Genomic DNA, 18,484 nt, shown 5'->3' with positions numbered 1-18,484 from the left:
ACGGAGATAAAAGGGCAGGAGCTCCCCATTTCTGGTCAGTTTGTACGTTTCGGATGCAAACTGGTTTTCAAATCCAAACCGGGATTGTGTATCTGCATTTAAGCTAAAAATTTACCGATGCGATTATCGAGTGCGACGGACGCAGAGGTGGACAATAAAATCTGGGCCCGGCCTTAGGTAACAACAATACTCAAATAGCATGGCTAGATATGCCTTGTCGCGCCCACAGACTCAAATATGCATTACACGTAGCGATAAACAAGGATAACGTGTCATTTTATTTCGAACTAAACTAGGGAGGTTTAGAATTCCTGTGTCCATGGTTTTTGTCTCGTCCCTGCAACCATTTAAAATATTTTCATAGAAACTGATGCCCGCGAGGAGCACATGTACGCCTCATTAAACATCGTATAAATCAAATTGAATTAAGAGTTTTGATGGGAAATGCCTCCCAGTTCGTATAGCCCGTGGCCTTTTGCCGTGCACCAAATGGGTGTGTAACGTTAGGACATTAACAAACGCCCATTTATGGTTGTTTATAATTGTCTTCTTCGTGCGTGCGAAAACCTTTCTCTTTTGACGAATTAGAAATAACTCAAGTATGCCCTCGGGGCATTTGTGACACACTCTTGGTTCTCGAGTACTTACCACTCGAAGGGGGACTTCGCGCCTCTCAAATTGAACATCTTAAACGACTTGAATTTATATAGCTAAACTAAAGGCGACTCTCATTAAAATTAATTAACTAAAAAGTCTCGTTAAAAAAAATACAACCGGCACGAAATCAGCGCTAATTTATCTTTGGACGGAGCGAAGTCCAACAAGACCACAACCCAATACCATCAGCGACCCATGTGTGTTTAACCGGCTAGCGAAAGATGGTAGTCCGAGATACGGGGAGCAACCGGGGACAAAATAAACAAAGGTAAATTTTATGGGCCCCTCGGTAAATGACGGGCACGATTTTCGGAGAGTTTTCGCGGTTCAGCCTCCACGACCGCCCGGTTCGAGCCCCATTGGGTGCGAGTACACACTGCGATCGAACCGACGGCAAAAGTCGTAAAACGATGTCGTGCAGTACCAGATCGTGGGCGTGAATCGTCCTTTTTTCCTGCAGAGTTTGTAGGTACTTCTTTTCCAGTTACCAGAGATGACAGATATCAAGCAGCGTGTGGGTGACCGGTACTACATGGGAAACGTGACGGGTTTGATTAGGCATTGTTTATAAAGGAATGTTTAGTTTGCAATAATTCGAATATTTATCAAACTGTAGTGGATAAAGTTTCAAATAGTGCTTCACTTTAACCCTAGAGAGCAAAAAAACAGTGGCGTCTCATCCAATATATTGCCCCTACGCCTTCACTTCACTTCTCACCTTATCGCGAAGAAAGTGTTCTCGATCAATACCGCTGTTTCAAATGCAAACAAGCAATTTTCCCATCATCTGGGTTCCCTTGTAGTGGTACCCGCACCCCATAAATCAACTCGAACCAACCTTTTACCTCCGCAGAGAAACTCTGCCTATCTTAATCAGAGACGCACCGAAACGTATAATTAAATGCCATAAAATGATTTGTGGCCATTCACGAGCCAATTACTCAACAAACCGCGCGTATGGGGCTTAAACTGCCGCCTGCACTGACGCAAACCAAACTCGAAACTTTCATATTTAAATCTCTCATTTGTGCGATGAAATGAGTTCCTTCTGTCAGGGAAATATCAAAGGGATTTTGGTCTTTTTGTCCCCGGAAAGTCATCCTAGATTCAATTCATTCTATATATACTCCACTGGTGCAAAACACAACCTCGGAGTCTTATTTTTCTTTTAACAATCCTTTAGGCCTTTGTCCAATGCAGCCTCATTTGAATAAATATTTATTCAATCGCCTCTCATTAGGTTCGAAGTACTACACCACTGGTCTGTGGGTACCATCGTGAGTGTGCTCCTCGAGAGACCCGTTTAAAGATTTTCAGTGTCTTTTTTTCTCTTATTATTTGATCGAAGCGATGTTTACACAACAGCTCTTTATGGACGTGATTTAGAGGTGTGAACGACTCGGTTAGGACTTTTGTTTAACCTTCATAATTGTTTGTTTGAATGTCGTAATTGTCGAGTCGATCCAGCGATTATAGTCGGACATTTTCTGCCCGATTTAGAACTATTTACTACAAGAGGAAACGGTAAAAATTTTAACGAGTCTGTGTGTATGTATGTGTGTTTTCGTTTACACGTGTTTTATGCCGTCGTAACCCGAGATACGACAGGGGAAGCATTGTATATTTTCAAACAACGGCTAATGGCAACATTTGGTTTTGTGGCGATGATTATTTATTCAATATACACACGTTAACGCGGCGATTAAGCTGTTTTTTCTCCGATTTTCTCTCATGGCCTCTGAGTCCACCCGATCCGGATTCGCTCGACTTTGACGAATGCTCGTAATTAAAACCGTTTCCTTATGCGAAATACACCCAATAACGTCGAACCGGTTAAAATCCGCAAACCGAATCGAACCTCAAATGCCTCCCTCTTAATTGTTTTTGTTTCATTTTCCCTCGCAAAGTGATTTTACAATTTTCTGTTTGTCGACCTAATAAAACTTGCTAAAAATAGAGCAACTCCGGTATTTTTAGTTTAGTCATAATATTAATCGTTTAATGTCAGGGCTCGTCACTGTGTAAAACCGAGCGTTAGATTGTTTGGCGCATTCCACACGCCTCCAATTAGACGTGAATTTTTAGGTACCATCCCGGTGATGCACCAAAACAGCTCAATGTCGCGAATAGAATCAACAACGCGATTCCCGGTGGCACCACTAAAAATGTCTGTGGGTACTACCGCGATGTCTCCGAACCGCTGAGGTAGAGCCATCAATAATTTATCATGTTAAGCAGCTAACCGGGGTACTTCAATGGGCTGTTCCGTCATTCTTGCAATTCTCCACCGTGCCTTTAACCAGATAAGTACCACTTTTTATCTCGGGTACTGCGGACCGCACATGTGTTCGTGCGCGCTGCTCCCGTGACGGTATTCGGGTGGTACATGACTGTTTTTTTCGTCGCCTTTATGGGAAGGTACCAAACGCACTGGATCTATTTTGCACAGTTTTCATGCAAATGGAGTTTTTTGCACGAGATATTTCCCATTGTCAAACATTTTCGAGTATTTATTAAGTGGGAGTTGGTTCAGCTTAACAAGGCCTTAATGTTAATTATTCGAGTTTTTGGTGTCTTGACGAAATCGTGAAAATCACCATTCTAGTTTATTGCTTGTACTCAGGGTTTCCCTGTAGGGATCGTCATGCTCATTTTCGAGTCTTCATGAACTTTGATGTTGCAGTTAACTGTGAGTACGCAGGTCACTCTAAATTTCAATGATTTTGGCCCTAAAGCCCTTAGTTACCCGTGAAAGTATTCGCGTTTGTGAGAACTAACAGCATTTTTCAAGCTCTTAAGGTTTTCGCCCAATTCATTAACTATGATTTCTAAAGATTTTTGTTGCGTCTTAAAGCATTATTAAACACAAAGTGAGGAACGATAATGACAAGTGTCCGCTGTTGCGTCTATTTAATGCAAATCCGACCGCTCAAAAACAAAAAGTGAGTGCCGACAAAGGCATTATCTGGCCTCAGCATCAGCGCATACTGAACAAAAGCCTTTTGGCCTGCTCTGACCCATATGGGTCAAGTTGCAGTTCGTATTTCGTCTCCCTTGCAATAATCATATTTGCCTTTTTCACGTGCTTTGGCAATGACCGATCGGATGCCACATTGCATCGCAAGAGGCGAATTGATGATTCGCGATTTAATAAGCGTAGGTATAGGTACAATAATGAGAAATCTGTGGAGCCAATCAATCGTCAAGGGCAGGAAATAATAATTGAAAAACGGTCTTATTTGTATAAAACCCAATATTTTCCATAATATAATACAGCACAGCTGATAAGGCCTGTCTAGCTTATCGGGGTGATCAATCAAAGCTACATCAATAAATCAAAAAAAACAACTTAGTTTCGTCGGCGACGTTGTCTAGTTTCGTCACATACAGTCAAAATTTATATCGGAACTTATCATTTTCATTACCCATCTGAGATCCTAGCTGTAGCCCATACCACCCCACTGTACTTCCTAAAGTGATAACGAGAGGTTTTAGTTAAAGTCACTACGCAGAGAGCAGTAACATAACAAAAGCGCCACCCAGTGAAGTTCGCAGAAATCAAATTGATGTGCTTTCATTTGTTTTATGTTGGTTAAAAAGTCTCAATCATAGATGACACTCAAAAAACCGGAAGTTAATTTACGAGTACTATGATTTGTCTTGCTGCTAAAAATTCAGAGGTTTTTATAAACGGCGCTATATTTCTGATTCGCAAAATAAGATATTGCTTCTCGCACAATTCCGAGTGGCAATATTGATTCGGTATAAGGGCCTCCTATAGCAATAGGAAGGAAAATAAAGCACAATGCACAGTGATCAATCAAAATGTCAGCCGGAGATCTTGGCTTTGTTTACCAGGCCGACAACGCACGCCATGGGTTAGACCATTAGAGGAGTTTCACCCTTCTCACATGCAGTAATTGAAAAAAACTCAATCCATACCTTGCCACATCTAAGGTCACTTTGCTAGTCCAAAGAAATGAGCCTCCAAAGACCTGACCCCGACCATCTTCAGCGATGGTACCAAGGTTATGTCTGCTAGCATTCTTCGTACGCCCCTGGTTTTTATCATCAATTACACGCATAGTGTTGTTGACTCATTTTCGATCGCGTATACACCTCAGATATGAAACTATATTAAAATGAAAAATCGTATTTGGCTGGGAATTTAAAATTCACGTTTTAAGCGATCGCCGTTGGACTTTATCCACATAAAAGGGTTGTCAAGATGATGAATTGCAAGGGGGGAGCTTTCGAAAAGGAACGCATAGCCGGGGAAAACCACGTATAAGGACATTCGTCTACGTTTCTTCTAAGACCTATTGGTCTACTTACCGCGCATTGAAAGAAGTTCAGTTCAGATTTGTATCCTCTATATACGTAGAAGTGCGTGCGAAGAATGTAAATTGGCCTCTACGGTCACCAGACTTTGCGCCATGGGAGGCGATTTTTTCGCGTATAAGTTGTAAATTTACGACTTGAACCCGCAGGCGTCTGCTAATACATTTAAACGATAAGTACCAATGATGAATAAAGGCGGGTACATTTCGACCAGTTCGCGTATTTTCAAAAGGAATTTTAATAATTATTATTGCTGTCGGTGGGCGTGGCGATAAATCAGCGAAATTGAAGTGTCTCTTGGCTTAACGCATCCGATGTGATTTATGCACCTCGAGCTTCTTTCCGTGAAATTGCACTTTTCAGGGAATTTCCACAGTGCAATAATAATGCGCTAACTTGCAAAAAACCGAGGTGCAGGGATTAGGTACTATACGTGAGATGGCCGCACAATTCGTGTATCTTACGAAGTGCGAGAAACTAATTCTGATGTAGCATAATAGGTAATTATTGGTGTCGTCTTTAGTCAATTTTCTCGGAGAATTTTCACAAATTCTGGTCACGTATTAGTCACGGGACACAATTATTCACTGTCACCGGAAGTGGTTACACACTCCTAAAGCACTTACCACCTTCGCTTCGTAGCTAAATTACTAAACTACTTAAAAGGCTCATTAAACGGGGTAGTGCAAATGACCCCGGTCATTTAATTTTGACTGGTCAAAAGCAAAAACGTACTGTATTGCATTGTAAAGCGCGCCATCTGTTATTGACTAGTGCGAGATATTTGAACCTCCAAGAGATGTCGCCAAAATCGTCGAGACTATCAAATTTAGCAGTATCAGAAATAGAACCATGCAGGCCATTTCGTTTACTTCTAATTTCGAGCGGTCGCATAAAATGCAGGGACTTAAATTCATGAAATATTTCAGGCCAAATCTAAATTAAGTTCGCTTTCTTGCCAGCACATTACTGAAGGTGTAAACGTGGCCTCATTGCACGGGGCGTCAGATCAAACGAGGCCTTGTTGGCAGGTACCATCGACCCTTGTTAACTTTTGGTCATGGTCGAATTTTGGGTTTCGAACAGGTGTCCCAGTGGGTCCGATTTCCTCGTCTCGTTAGACGAACGCCCTTGGGGTCGTTTTCGGGGTTGGTTTAATTTTTCCTTTATATGAAAGGTGAGAAATTCACAATGGCCAGATTATGGCTAAATCGGTTCTATTCTTCGAATTTAAACCGGCGGAAGAGTCTTGTGCAATCCTAAAAAAATATCTAGTAATTCTTGTGTATGATTTCGGCGGTGCCGTGGGTCCTCTCAAAGGGAGTAAATTTTTGGTATTTGCTGAAAAGGATTCTAGTACCAGCTAATTGTTTATCGTCGGATTAGCGTTTCCACTGTCGCCGGTTTAAACAGGTAAATAATTAAAAGTACTCCCGCCATAAAACGCATTTAATTACCATAAAGAGGCATTCAGCTAATATTTGAACGCGGTTATGAACCGGCAAATATCATAAAACAAATTGGAGTCTATAACAGTTGTGTATTAATTACGCTTTTTGTCAGACGCAGAGCGCGTTTTTAACGTTTACCGAGTATTGAAAAATCGACTTCTGAGACACGCCTCTGGCGAAAGAAAAATTACCGTTTTCCCCTTCATGAAATTTCAGAGCAGATTTTCTCGATATGGGAGTCCAGATGCTTTCTATTGGGAAATCTTCTCAATGATTGTATTAAAGAAATAATAGTTTTCGACTATTATAAAAGCACCCGGGACAATTTGGATCGTCTTGTATTTATTTCTGAAGTATTTCCGGGTAAATGCATTGGCGTAGAACCGGTATTTGAAAATCCACAGTTTTCCGAAATTTCCCTCTTCGTCGTTTAAGTGATTTTTGTAATGCCAGTAAACAAGAGCTCACTACGTCTCTGTTTCTGGCCCAATCAAGTTGGAAATTTATAAATTTACATGTCGTGAATAATTAACTATTTTTTCTGAAATTCATTGTCGTAGAGGAACTTTTTGCAAGGTCGCGTTTTTTGCACAATTTCTTTTTTCAACGAAAGCACTTGCTACTGGAAGTAGAGTTCTTTTCGAATTTTGACTTAAATCTGGAACAATGCCGCGCACGCCTGATTTTCCTCTTTACTAGTGGTCCATTTTCCGAAATTAGCCTTCCAGCTCAAATGAAAAAAAACCTTTGTCCTTTGCTACCACTTGAACGAAACACCCTCCCTAATCAAGTTACATCTTGAAAAACGGGCGAAACCCAATTTCGTCACCAGATTAATTGATTGACCGAATCAATCCATTCGGCAGCGTTAACCGGTACAAGAATCCAATAATAAAAAGCTTGTTATGACCGAATCGATCGAATCCTTGCATGCGTACGGTACCACCGCCTCTGGCAGGTATTTATTCAAGATTTTCGCAATATTATCAATCGAGTTATCAATATTGTTTTTGGGATTTAGATCGAATTGTCACCCGTCATCGATCAACGTTTTAGATTCAATCTTTCAGTGGCTTAATCCCCCGGCGGCTACCGCACCGCAATGATCTCTTTTCGTGATAATACAACCGATGAGTTTGTTTTCGATTGCAGTAATTCCTATTCCTTACCTTGTTAAAAATAAACGACTAAATCCTTATGGCTAAAATCGGCCCACGAAACACTGCTCCCGCTTTATAATTCATTCATTCCACAGTCGATAAATTCACTATTGTAAATATTTACGCGCACACACGCAGCCCCGCCACCGTACTGATTGAATTATTCCCGAATATTGTTTATAATCGAAGCGAATCTCTCTGGTTTGCGCCCGATTCGCGTCCGTTGGTTGCCGTTCGAGAAATTCGGCTGCGCAAACTACTTCGCTGCAGACCTATAACAGACTGAACATCCGATGAACTGAACTGAACTAAAGAGCGAACAGCGAGACGATCACAAAACGCGACCATCGGGCTTTTTCGACTCGGGTCGGCTCGAGCTTGGACGATTACGATACGAGGGAGCTTTCGATCGAGCTTCGCCAGAATTGCCAGTGGTGGGTACCGAAGTTTTCGTCTTGGCAAAATTCACTATGTCACCTTTGCGTGCGCCTTCTTGGCATTTAGGGCTCCAAATGTGGATTGTCATTGCTCCTTGCCGTGTAACGTTATTGAATTCCGTTGTGAGTGTCTGCAGCAGGGCTAGGGTTCTACATACTACTTTGACAGAATCTGACCGATGGGCACAACATCCAACGTTGCCACGGTTCTCTCATATATAGCGGATGAATCTCATATGATAACAGCAATATACCGATAGATAAACAACTTCGGCAAGGGTATTTTGTGATGCTCAAGAATGCTGCTTAGTATTTTTGAGCATTCTCTTGTAGTTGCATTCTGACGAATTGCTCTTTAGGGCAAATTTTTGAAATTTTTCGAACTGATTGTCTTCCGATATCTTTTAGTATCGATACATTTCAACCGAAAATTTAGCGACCCAAGTACCGGAAATTCAGACAAAAGAAGATTTCAAACAAAGCCTGATTGTGAATAGACTTTCAGCCAAATGTTGTGACTTGAGACCTTTTTCTGCCTACCTCTCTGACACTTGATTGACACCAAGTAAATACACGTTGTTTCCGTTCCTCTTTAACATCACCATTTCTCTCTTTCTCTCTCTATCTGTTACTAAAGTTGAACTGTTATTTAGATAACTTCAGTCAAAACATTTGTTTGTACAAGTCCAACTAATGGTTAATATCGTATACCGGGTGGTGCTTTCGTGGAAAATCTTAGACGTGATAAGAAACCTGAAAAGGCACAATAATTCTCGTAAAAAGAAATATTATTTATTTAATATGTTCTCGTGAATAAAGAAACAAGGCATTATGGGGGGAGGTGTCACATATGCATTCGCGCTTGCCGGGAGAAATACTGCTTAAGTCTGGTGAGCGCGAAGGCGAGTTGCACTTGTTCAGTACTGCCCCCGCTTATACTCAGGTAACCAAAAGCAATAAAGAGATCTCGAGATAAAGGAACGACCAGTCAATTTTTTCCGTGACAGTTGAAATAATCCCACGTACACGCCTGTCCCAACACACGGTCCAGTCATTTTTCATAACGCGACGCTTCCCTCTTATCTGATCTCGAGGATTGTTTTTCCATTCGTTATTCAATCTTCGGCAATTACCCAGTCAAAATATGTACGACTGTTGCTCGTTAATCGAGGGACGATTTCAAGTCGAGTGTGGGCGCGGCTTAAACGGACACTTCGATTATGAAAATGCACATTCCAAAGGTCTTTACAACAAACAAGGCTGATACCAAGAACTATATAGATTTGTGTCGTAAATACGTGAAACGAGGCGATAGCCGTGTCAATAGTTCACTCAGACTAAACGCGATTTGCATAAAAATATGGGATTGGCACCCGTTGTTTATGTTTAAGTCAGAATTTAGACGCCGTTCAGATAATATGATAATTCGAAAGCTCTATGCGCGTGTAGACGTTAGACACTTGTGCAACTAGTGCCACCTTTTAAAGTAGTGAGGTAAACTGGAGAGATTGTGGCGCCATCTGTTGCAAATATATAGAGAAATCCCCTAGAATATACTAAGCTGAGACTTTTTGTGTCAGCCATTAACAATTGATTTTTTGATAATAAAATTTTTCGAATTTTGGTTAATTTTGTGGTGATAATTACCGTTCTCTCTTTTGATAAGTTCCGGGCAATATATTCGAAATAGCCCTATGTACATGTGTTTTGTATCGCGAAGCAACCGGAGTGAATCTGCACGCACTTAAAACCTAAAAATCTATAAAATCGTCGTAAAAGTGGCGTTTTACGGTTTGTCGTAATGCCAGGCATTCTCCACTTTTCTTCAAGTTCGACTAGGCAAAGGATATTTGGACGTTTATGAGGCCATAAATTAAATCATGCATTTTAAGCCCTGTTTACCTTAGCAGGATTTTGGATTATTGTTTGGCAACCCCATGTATAGCTTCCTACAATATCACTTTTGCAATTCGAAGCAGGGACCTAACCAAGACATTCTCCATTATTAGAGCCATTTTGTAACATTTAGTTTCAACTGCTGCGATCAGCGCAATAACAAGTTAATTTTCTTTACAGCCCTGCTGGGAGTCCTGCGGCGGCCATTACTACTAAAGCTAGGAAATCCCATTTCTGACCTTTTTCCTTAATTTTATACGTGCCTCCTTAAACCGAAAAAAATACTTTTCGAATTAACAGCGGCAACAGTGCTGACACTCATCCACAGATTTCACTATTCTTCTGCCCTTGTGGAGTCCATAGGACTGTCAAACGTGTCCGCCATATTGGTTTGACAAAAAAGCAGCGGGCTGTTGCCATTCTTCATCATTTCCGCGGTTACAGGCACCTTCCCCCGTTTGATTGACAGTTGATAAGTGCCAGACGTTAAAATAAGCAATTTCCGTTTGCCTTTCGTTTCACATGAGCGGAGAACTATAAATATCGGTGAAAATTCCGTACGGGGGCCTCGTTAGTATTCCACATTGACGGCCAACAATCACGGTGTGGGTCCCTCATTGTCATGATAATCAGCGCCACTAAACTCATTATGATATTTCAGTGCTAATTATTTGTTACCGGTTTGTCCATAAGTTTCTCAGAATTCCAGATGATTCTTCTGTATAGAGGTTGACAGCAAAGCTACTTGAGTGTTTAATGGCACACCCTGCATACATATGTGTAGACAAATCAATATGTCACTCAAAGAGGGTGAGAGCGAGGAATTTTATGGATATTGGTTGCAAGGGGTTGCGTGGTTGAAGTAGAGCATTCCCGAAAAGGTTGATCTCTATGATGAGCATGTCGCGGGTGAAGAGCAAACATGGACTCAGGCGGTGTGGGTTTTCGTTCTTAGCACTTATTTTGACATATTGGGTTCGAAGTGTTACTTCAAATATTTTCTATTAATTAGAGCTGCCAGTGGTTGAGAACAAAATATTCGTTGAAGGACCCAGAATCATAAACGTATTTATTGACCCAATAAACTAGAGTGTAATAGAAACTTCAAACGTCCTCTCTGTATAAAAATGGAAAGGATCGTAAATCTGTCATGGTACTCAGTAAATCAAGTCACTTTCTACTAATATTGTCCTTCTAAGTATTTAGGGGCGTAATTGCATAGGTACTAGGCCATTATTAACGGGGTCGAAGGGCTGTAAATCTTCCTTAGCAAATTTGACGGGATGCACAACAGAAAGACTCCAAACATTACGCCCATAAAGAACGTCCCGAATGCTGGAAATTTCAAGACGAACTCCCCTGTGAGTAATGCCCCGCAGGGGCAGGGGTGACTCTCAATACAAATAGCCCAACTTTTCTAATAAATCAAACCCCCATGTGTGGCCGCGTTTGTCCCATTTGAAGCCCTTTTATCTCAACTGAAAATGTTAATATTTAAAAAAAAAACGGCATAATTCCGGGAATTTCAGCATCAAAATCAATTGTTTGCAAACTTGGAGACTGAGAGGTGCGCATGAGGGTGGCCACGTTTGGGTGATTTACTGAAATTTGTGCCTCTCTAAGTGAAACGTTTTTTTACTTCTACATGTAGTGTAAAATAATCCTTAAACGCCCTTAAATAAGGGCATATGCATTTTCAATTTTCACAATGCACAATAACATAATACCGTTAATTAATGGTATCCTCTCAAGTAGATGTCTCCGACAATTTGTCAGATTATCTAAAGTCATTGTCACAAGACGGATGGTTCTTGTGATCTGAAATGGTTGCCATGCCACACACACAGAGAAACTCCCTTCAGTGGCACCATTTATGTTTTATGGTCGCAAGTTAGATGGACGTAAGTCTAGAGGTCTCGGGGGCCAAGGGATACATACCTCTAGCTGTGTTTTCTACAGACCATTGTCTGTGAGAAAAAGCAATTGTCAAGACAAAATTACAAACATCTTAGAACAATAGATCACTTTGACGGGTGCTTAAGTGAGAGATGAGAATAGTTTAGGACAGTGGGCAGAAAAGCATCCATCGGCGTAATTACCGGTCGCTTAATGAATAAAACGAGTTGAGAGGATTAAAACCGTTGTCACTTGTCAGTCGAGATTAAGCGGAGATTTCGAGGAAGTTTAAGTCTGGAAAGATGGCGGGCCAAGGTAACACGGAAAGTTGCTTCTGTGGCCATTGTATGTACTTTCTTAGCTGAAGTGGGTGGGTGTTGTTATGGAAATGTAGTTTCAAATTCGAATTATATGGTAATGAACTTATTAGTCATTAAATAATCTTGCGCCATGTTTAAAAGATAACGAATCAATCGACGTGCCCGAAAGCTCTGATAATCGGCTTAAAGCCTCAGGAAATACGATTTGGCCCCTTTACCTGACTCTGTCTAAAAGGGCAACAGATGGATTAGAATCTGGGGCTGCGTTCACCCGTTTACAATTTGCTTTTCTTTTCGGTAAAAACAACATTCAAATCTCATAATTTATTAAAATAAAAAAGGCGCATAAACCGCATATGCAGAACACAATAAAGAGCCGAATTTATTTTTAATGGGTTTTCAGTCTCGTTGTTGCCGAAGTAGTACCGTCGCGCGTTTCTCGGAACGAGCTATATTTGTCACGAATTTATTACAATTCGCATTCGAGCTCTTGTTTATGTGTAAAACTCACTGCAAAAATTCAAATTAAGCCATAAACTGGTGGCCTGTTGATGTTAAACCCCCGCACATTTCTTGTCCGAGACCGAACTGTTTAATAGATCTGGTTTATGAGGAACCCAAATCCTTGCGAATGGTACCCTGCAGCTACAATAATAATCGTGGATTAACGATAATTTCTATTTTTTCGCACGATTTCCTTTTATTCGGAATAACACAATGTACGTGCGTGACTTTTGCGGCTCTTTTTCCTGCTGCAAATCATCCGTGTAAACTCGGCGAAAATCTCGGATCTCGTACAATGTACCGGCAAAAGTTTAATGTTGCTTGACACATGCAGGAATGTTTTGACTGGCTATTGAAATTGCCGTTTTATTTTTGCAGGCCGTGCAAATTTGAGAGAAAATCACGTTCCGTAACAAAACACCATTTCTACATATTATTGTCCATTGCTCAGGTGGCACCATCTAGAGGCGAAAAAAAAAACATCTGCGTACGTCAAAAAACTGCTAAATATGTATCGCGCAACAGGTACCATTTCTAAGAAGAATCGCCTTCGTATTTTTTCCCACAATTAAAGAAACTTGTTTATCACCTGACCAGCAACACAAATGCCACAACCGGGGCGACCATATTAATTATTCTTATGGGCTTCAGTTAACAGGTCAAGGCTTTTGTCTATACTGTCCACGAGAAAACCCCAATATTGCTGCTAAATGGTAACGCGGCGTCGCTCATTTTTCACACCAATATGGCATATCTGTTTGACAGGCGCAGAGATGGTGTGACAGAGTCGTACGACTTCAGAACCTTAAACAACGTTGCCATGGACATTTAGCTGTCACAAAATTAAAGATTTTTTCTAACCTCAAATCTCCTCTCGCAATTTAGTTTCTACGTAATGCAAATTTTCGAATAAACTCGAGTTAATAAGTTTGAAAATCAACTTCATCAGGGGTGCAATCGATAGAGTGGAAACTTCTCGCTAACAACGATAGAGCCTAATGAGAGGGCCAGGAGGGGGCGTACGTCGCTGTCGCTATTCAACTGTCCCGGCCAGTGGCGTGGGCGGCGAATAAAAGATACGGTAATTGCGCACGTGAAATAGTGACAGTGGTTCTCTTAAATGGCGTTGCAAAAAGTACTAAATTAAGGCCCGTCACGGGTCCGTGATTACTTAGCATTATCGCGATATGACTAATGTCCCCGCACACGACCACGGCGAATCGTATATCACCGTCAGTGGTGGCACCACGTTTTAGCCGATTAAAAAAAATCCAAGAGAAAAATCCAGGGGGCGCTTTTTTACTTAAAGCAGACTTCTTGATGCAAGTTTGTGGTCTTTGGCGGTTTAATCAAACAAAACGTCCGCTTTGTTCGTAAGAATTCAATTTAGCCGATGTCGGGGCAGAAAAACGAAGAAAGGGTTACGATGAGGCCGAAAAAAGCGATTCATCATGCTTATACAAGACGCTGTCGAAACACCCGCTGGGCAGAAGTTTGTTAAAAGTAAACAGCCCGCGACCTCTCGGGTGGAAATTTACATACCGTTTCATCTCCAATAATGCTCCAACGTAAGACTGCTCCAATGCAGATCCATGAGGCATTTTAACATCAAAATGACAACGTCGCGCTTCTCGTTTGTCAAACAAAAATGGAAGACATGTCTGACAAACTGACGTGTTTCCCTGTGGGTGCAACGAAGACGATACTATAATGGAGGAAGCATTTAAGCATTTCCAGTGTTGCCGTAGTTAACCTAGAAGCCATCTATTTAGCCGAGACGTTAATGGTTATTAACAGCAAATCCCTGCAGTACGTGACATTTATAATTGGTTGAGGTTTTATGGTGGCTGACGAGTACAGTAAAATGCAGCGCAATGATTTTACGGTGAAAAAATTCAAAACCTTTGGTTTCCTGTGGGCGCTACCAGTTAATAACCGAATAAAATTATCGGTTACTTTGTATTCAGTTGGCAAAAACCTTGCTGGTACCTCTTCAAATAACTCTTGTAAGCGGACACCTAACGGGGCGTGCGCGGAATGTCTATGCCGTACTTTATAGTTTATGTATTCCCCCCAAAATGTGCGAGAAATCGTATTTTTATAATTAGACTGTTCGCTCATTGGTGGAGACAGCCTGAAACCCACACGGCCGCGTAATATGCATAATTCAAAATCGTTCAAAAGTGGAGCCGTAAATTCGTGGCATTCAGACAAATAAAAAGGTGCCACAACATTATTTGTCGCCCAATTTACATGGCGCATTTGCATACCGCCGTCTTATTCGGATGATTTGCGCAGGATCGGCTTTGTCATCCGAGACTTTTGAGAAGCCATAAATTTAACCCCGGGGTGGACTAAAACTGCGGGATTCGCAACATGAAATTTCGGAGAAATCGCCGCGTATCGAAAGTTGTATTTTTGCCATGCCGGTGAGCTTTGCGCTGTTCTCGCAACTGCCCACTAAAACCGGAACAAACGGGAAATATACTTTAACAATTCCCGGAATGATTTGCGCAGCTCCAGACACATTTTCCCATTACGATAACTCAGTTTTTCCTTTCCCGATGTCCTCTTTCGACCCGCACAACATACAATCCAAATCCACGGACTTATTTTACCATATGGAGGCTATAACTTAAATTAGACGGTTTAATGGCCAACCCAAGTGTCCCGCAAAGTGTCGTTATTAATGTTTTTTCGTGTATGGGCCTAATTATATTTGTGTGAGAAACGCATTGATGGCAATACGGGAAATTTACATTCGGCAATAATCTGCCGATCAGTTATGATTTCAGCTCAATTCATTTAAGATTCAGAGAACACTTGCACGCGCTGGGATCAGTGAGAATGAAAAGTTGCGTAAGCTCGCAGTTTCCAGTCGTGGACAGTTTACATGGCGCCAAGCAGCTCGTCAAGGATACCACTGAAATGCTAATACAATATTGGAAAGTTGATTTATGATCGATTCGATTGACTTCATTAGAACGTAAGAGGCTGTTTGCGACAATAAATTTGTAACTGGGACGCTAGTTAAAGTGCCGCACGGCGCATTACGAATATCGGGAATATAGTGGCTTCGAGGAAAAAACGACAAATTCGGCAACAATGGAATGCCTTTTACGAAGCCTACGTGTAATTGAAATAAAAGCGGAGCGCGATGGCGCCTTGGTCCGCTATAGTCTCCTCTGGTTGTTTGAACTGCGCTTAATTTCTCCAAATAAAGCACCCTCAATCGAAAGACGCAATTTTGCGACTTATTAATAACTGCCTCAGGACCTGAACGCACAAACAGGGCCACAACGCTGTGCCGATCTCGACATTTGCATATGCCATTAAAGCCTTAGTTAAATATCATTGCCATTTCGGATAAAACCATTGAAAAACTGGTGTCATTACGCATCAGAATTAATAATTCTTGAAACAGTTGACATAAATGACGACGAAAACAAAAGCGCGTCGCCCTGTTGCCACGTCCGCCAGCCCACAAAAAGTGTCGTTACAAAGACGTCATTCCCAAGATGGATGGTCCATCTCAGCAGCACGAAATTCCATTATCTAGAATTGAACATTCGAAACAATGATCGATGATGACATGTCCTCGTCGCGACGAACTGAACGTCTCGAGTTTCAATTGTCCGTGACAGATGACACATCTAGTGTGCATTGTTAATTATTGATGTTGCCTAATTCGATCAAACCGAACTCGTGGGCGGCAGCGCCGCCCATTTGGCTCTAACCCCGCATTAAATACCAAACAAATTGATTTAATAACTGGGTGGACCAGCCCGGTGCACCTACCGGTTCTACATGGTGGCGTACCTGACACCCCGAAGATTTATGGGTCTATTCACTAAGGCAAACACGATGGGCATAATGGGCTCTTGTACGCTACGTTCGTGAATGCTAGTATGAGTGAGAATCTCAAGTTTATATACAAAATAGCTCAGGATAAGACTCGCGACGAGAATAAATTTGACCCGATTTCCATCTGTCACTGTCATCTGTAGTAGAGAAAGTAATCACCTTAGAGAATGACAGACAAGCACTCCGCTGCAATGAAAGACTAACTGAGACTTCTGGATAGGAGCATAACTGGGAGCATTTTTAAAGCATTTGTGCCTCTGGCTGACTTCTAGAACTAAATATCAATTGGAGAATAACAGAGAGGGTCTAATTAAAACTTGCAAATCTGCCCAATTAGAAGTTCTTTAAAAATGGGTCCAGCTTCGAATGGGATAAAATGAGGGCTCAATTGAGGCATTGGCGGTGACCTATAGCTGAAACTGCATGGAACGTCGTTATAGTACATTTATGCCTTGTAGAGGATCTCAAGTCACAACTTATGAGGGGCGGGCAGTGGGCTCCCGTTGAGCTGGGGAGGATATTGGAACCTAGTCGAAGCGATGGGAGTCCGAAAACGAGACGTGGATTGATGGACGCACGTCTTTTAATATTAAATCGTTAGTGCCGGCTCGGCATTAGGAATGTGTTTTATTGATTGGCTGTCCCGTTTAATAGATGGCGTTCTCGCTTACCTCTCAAACGTAACCTCTGAACCCCCTGGCGGCGTTTGCGGCAATTGAATTACGGAAACGTCTCATTGCTCCGTCTTGTGCGGTCAACTCAGGTCGTACCTGTAAGAAAAAAGTTTGTACAGGGTGTGCAGTAAAGTTTTGCATAATAGAAAATTCCTCCTTAAGCTAGTACTGAATGCCCGCATGACCTACCTCTTGTACAATTCACTTGTATTTTAACAAGGCCCCATTATTCGATACTCCCACGGTGTTTTGACGTGGTGCTTTGTCACTCCTCGAGAGCGCGTCAAAAGAGCTACAAGAAACCAGTTAAGTTTCAGGTTCCTACGCGAGGGGGCTTTGTTCCCGTATAGAGTTTCACCTGGCCGATAATATATTTCGTCAAAGGTGTAAAATTTTGAAAGCGGATCCCTTATATTTATGACGTCAAATTTATCTTGATGCGATCGCGCAGCGAGGGGAGACGTCAAGTCGGCAGTTTGCTTTATGGGCGGCCGTTTGACTTTTATGGGGATGTAGACAATAAGTTGGGGAGGGAAAGACACCTTGTGGCGGTTCTCAGAAACAGAAAGCGAAAATTTACAAAAGAAAAACTTGATTTATTAGCAGGAACCTGAGGTAAATTCATTCACTTGAAAGTTGGTTCGACATCTAATTTTCGTATCACTCATAGATAAGCGGCCAAACTAAAATCTCAAATATGCACGTGTGGCACAAGCCCAGCTGACAGAAAAATCCTGGCTCTTTTGCAATTATCATGGGCATTTTCACGGACTATTAGTGGTTGACAACGAGTTTCTGAATGTTAGAGTAACCGAGATTCCTCACGAATACCGTTAAAACCATCTGCCAAAAGCCTTGCTTGTAGCAGTAAATAAAACGAACAAAACAATAAAAAATAGTTGAATTTCACGGTTTTTTACTTTCCCGGATTTGACAGTTACTGCTCCTCTGGGAGCGCGTGGTAAGCTCTAGCAATGGGGCTCGTTTTCGGGTCTATCGCCGCGCAGGGGCATTCCGGGCAATCGCTTCCTAATTTATCTCAGTTCCGACGTCATGCCCGCTCTGTCACTGTCAACCAGCAGCTTATCTTCGCTTTGATACTATCTGTGTCGCCTGTAGTGTCTGGCCACAATGACTCGAATTTTTTTTAATATTCCCTGAACTCTTAATTGGATTTTCGCCCAAAATATTACTTCATTTTCCGTGCGGAGAAGCCCCTTATTAAAGGCTGGACTTTCCTAATCTAGATAAGCCGCCTTTAATTAAATAAGAACATCTTCTATT

General features: G+C 41.7%; 1 protein-coding gene across 4 annotated transcripts in view; it reads right to left on the bottom strand.

Moving 5' to 3' along the window:
- fz2 (frizzled 2) overlaps window positions 1–18,484 on the bottom strand; it is a 36,138-nt gene that overhangs the window by 4,193 nt on the left and 13,461 nt on the right. For 2 of the 4 annotated variants that reach the window (XM_066282830.1, XM_066282829.1), the window contains exon 2: window positions 17,198–17,296. The exons of 1 other annotated variant lie outside the window; for it this stretch is intronic. The gene's annotated coding sequence lies outside the window, so the exon portion shown is untranslated. Of the gene's footprint in view, window positions 1–7,618; window positions 7,932–17,197; window positions 17,297–18,484 lie in introns of those variants that run through there. One more of the 4 variants, XM_066282828.1, reaches the window with a different exon arrangement.

Source organism: Euwallacea fornicatus, chromosome 5 (assembly GCF_040115645.1).
Source record: "Euwallacea fornicatus isolate EFF26 chromosome 5, ASM4011564v1, whole genome shotgun sequence".
Taxonomy (NCBI): domain Eukaryota; kingdom Metazoa; phylum Arthropoda; class Insecta; order Coleoptera; family Curculionidae; genus Euwallacea; species Euwallacea fornicatus.
Note: the sequence above shows the minus strand (reverse complement) of the source record. Positions and strands in the feature narration are given on the sequence as shown.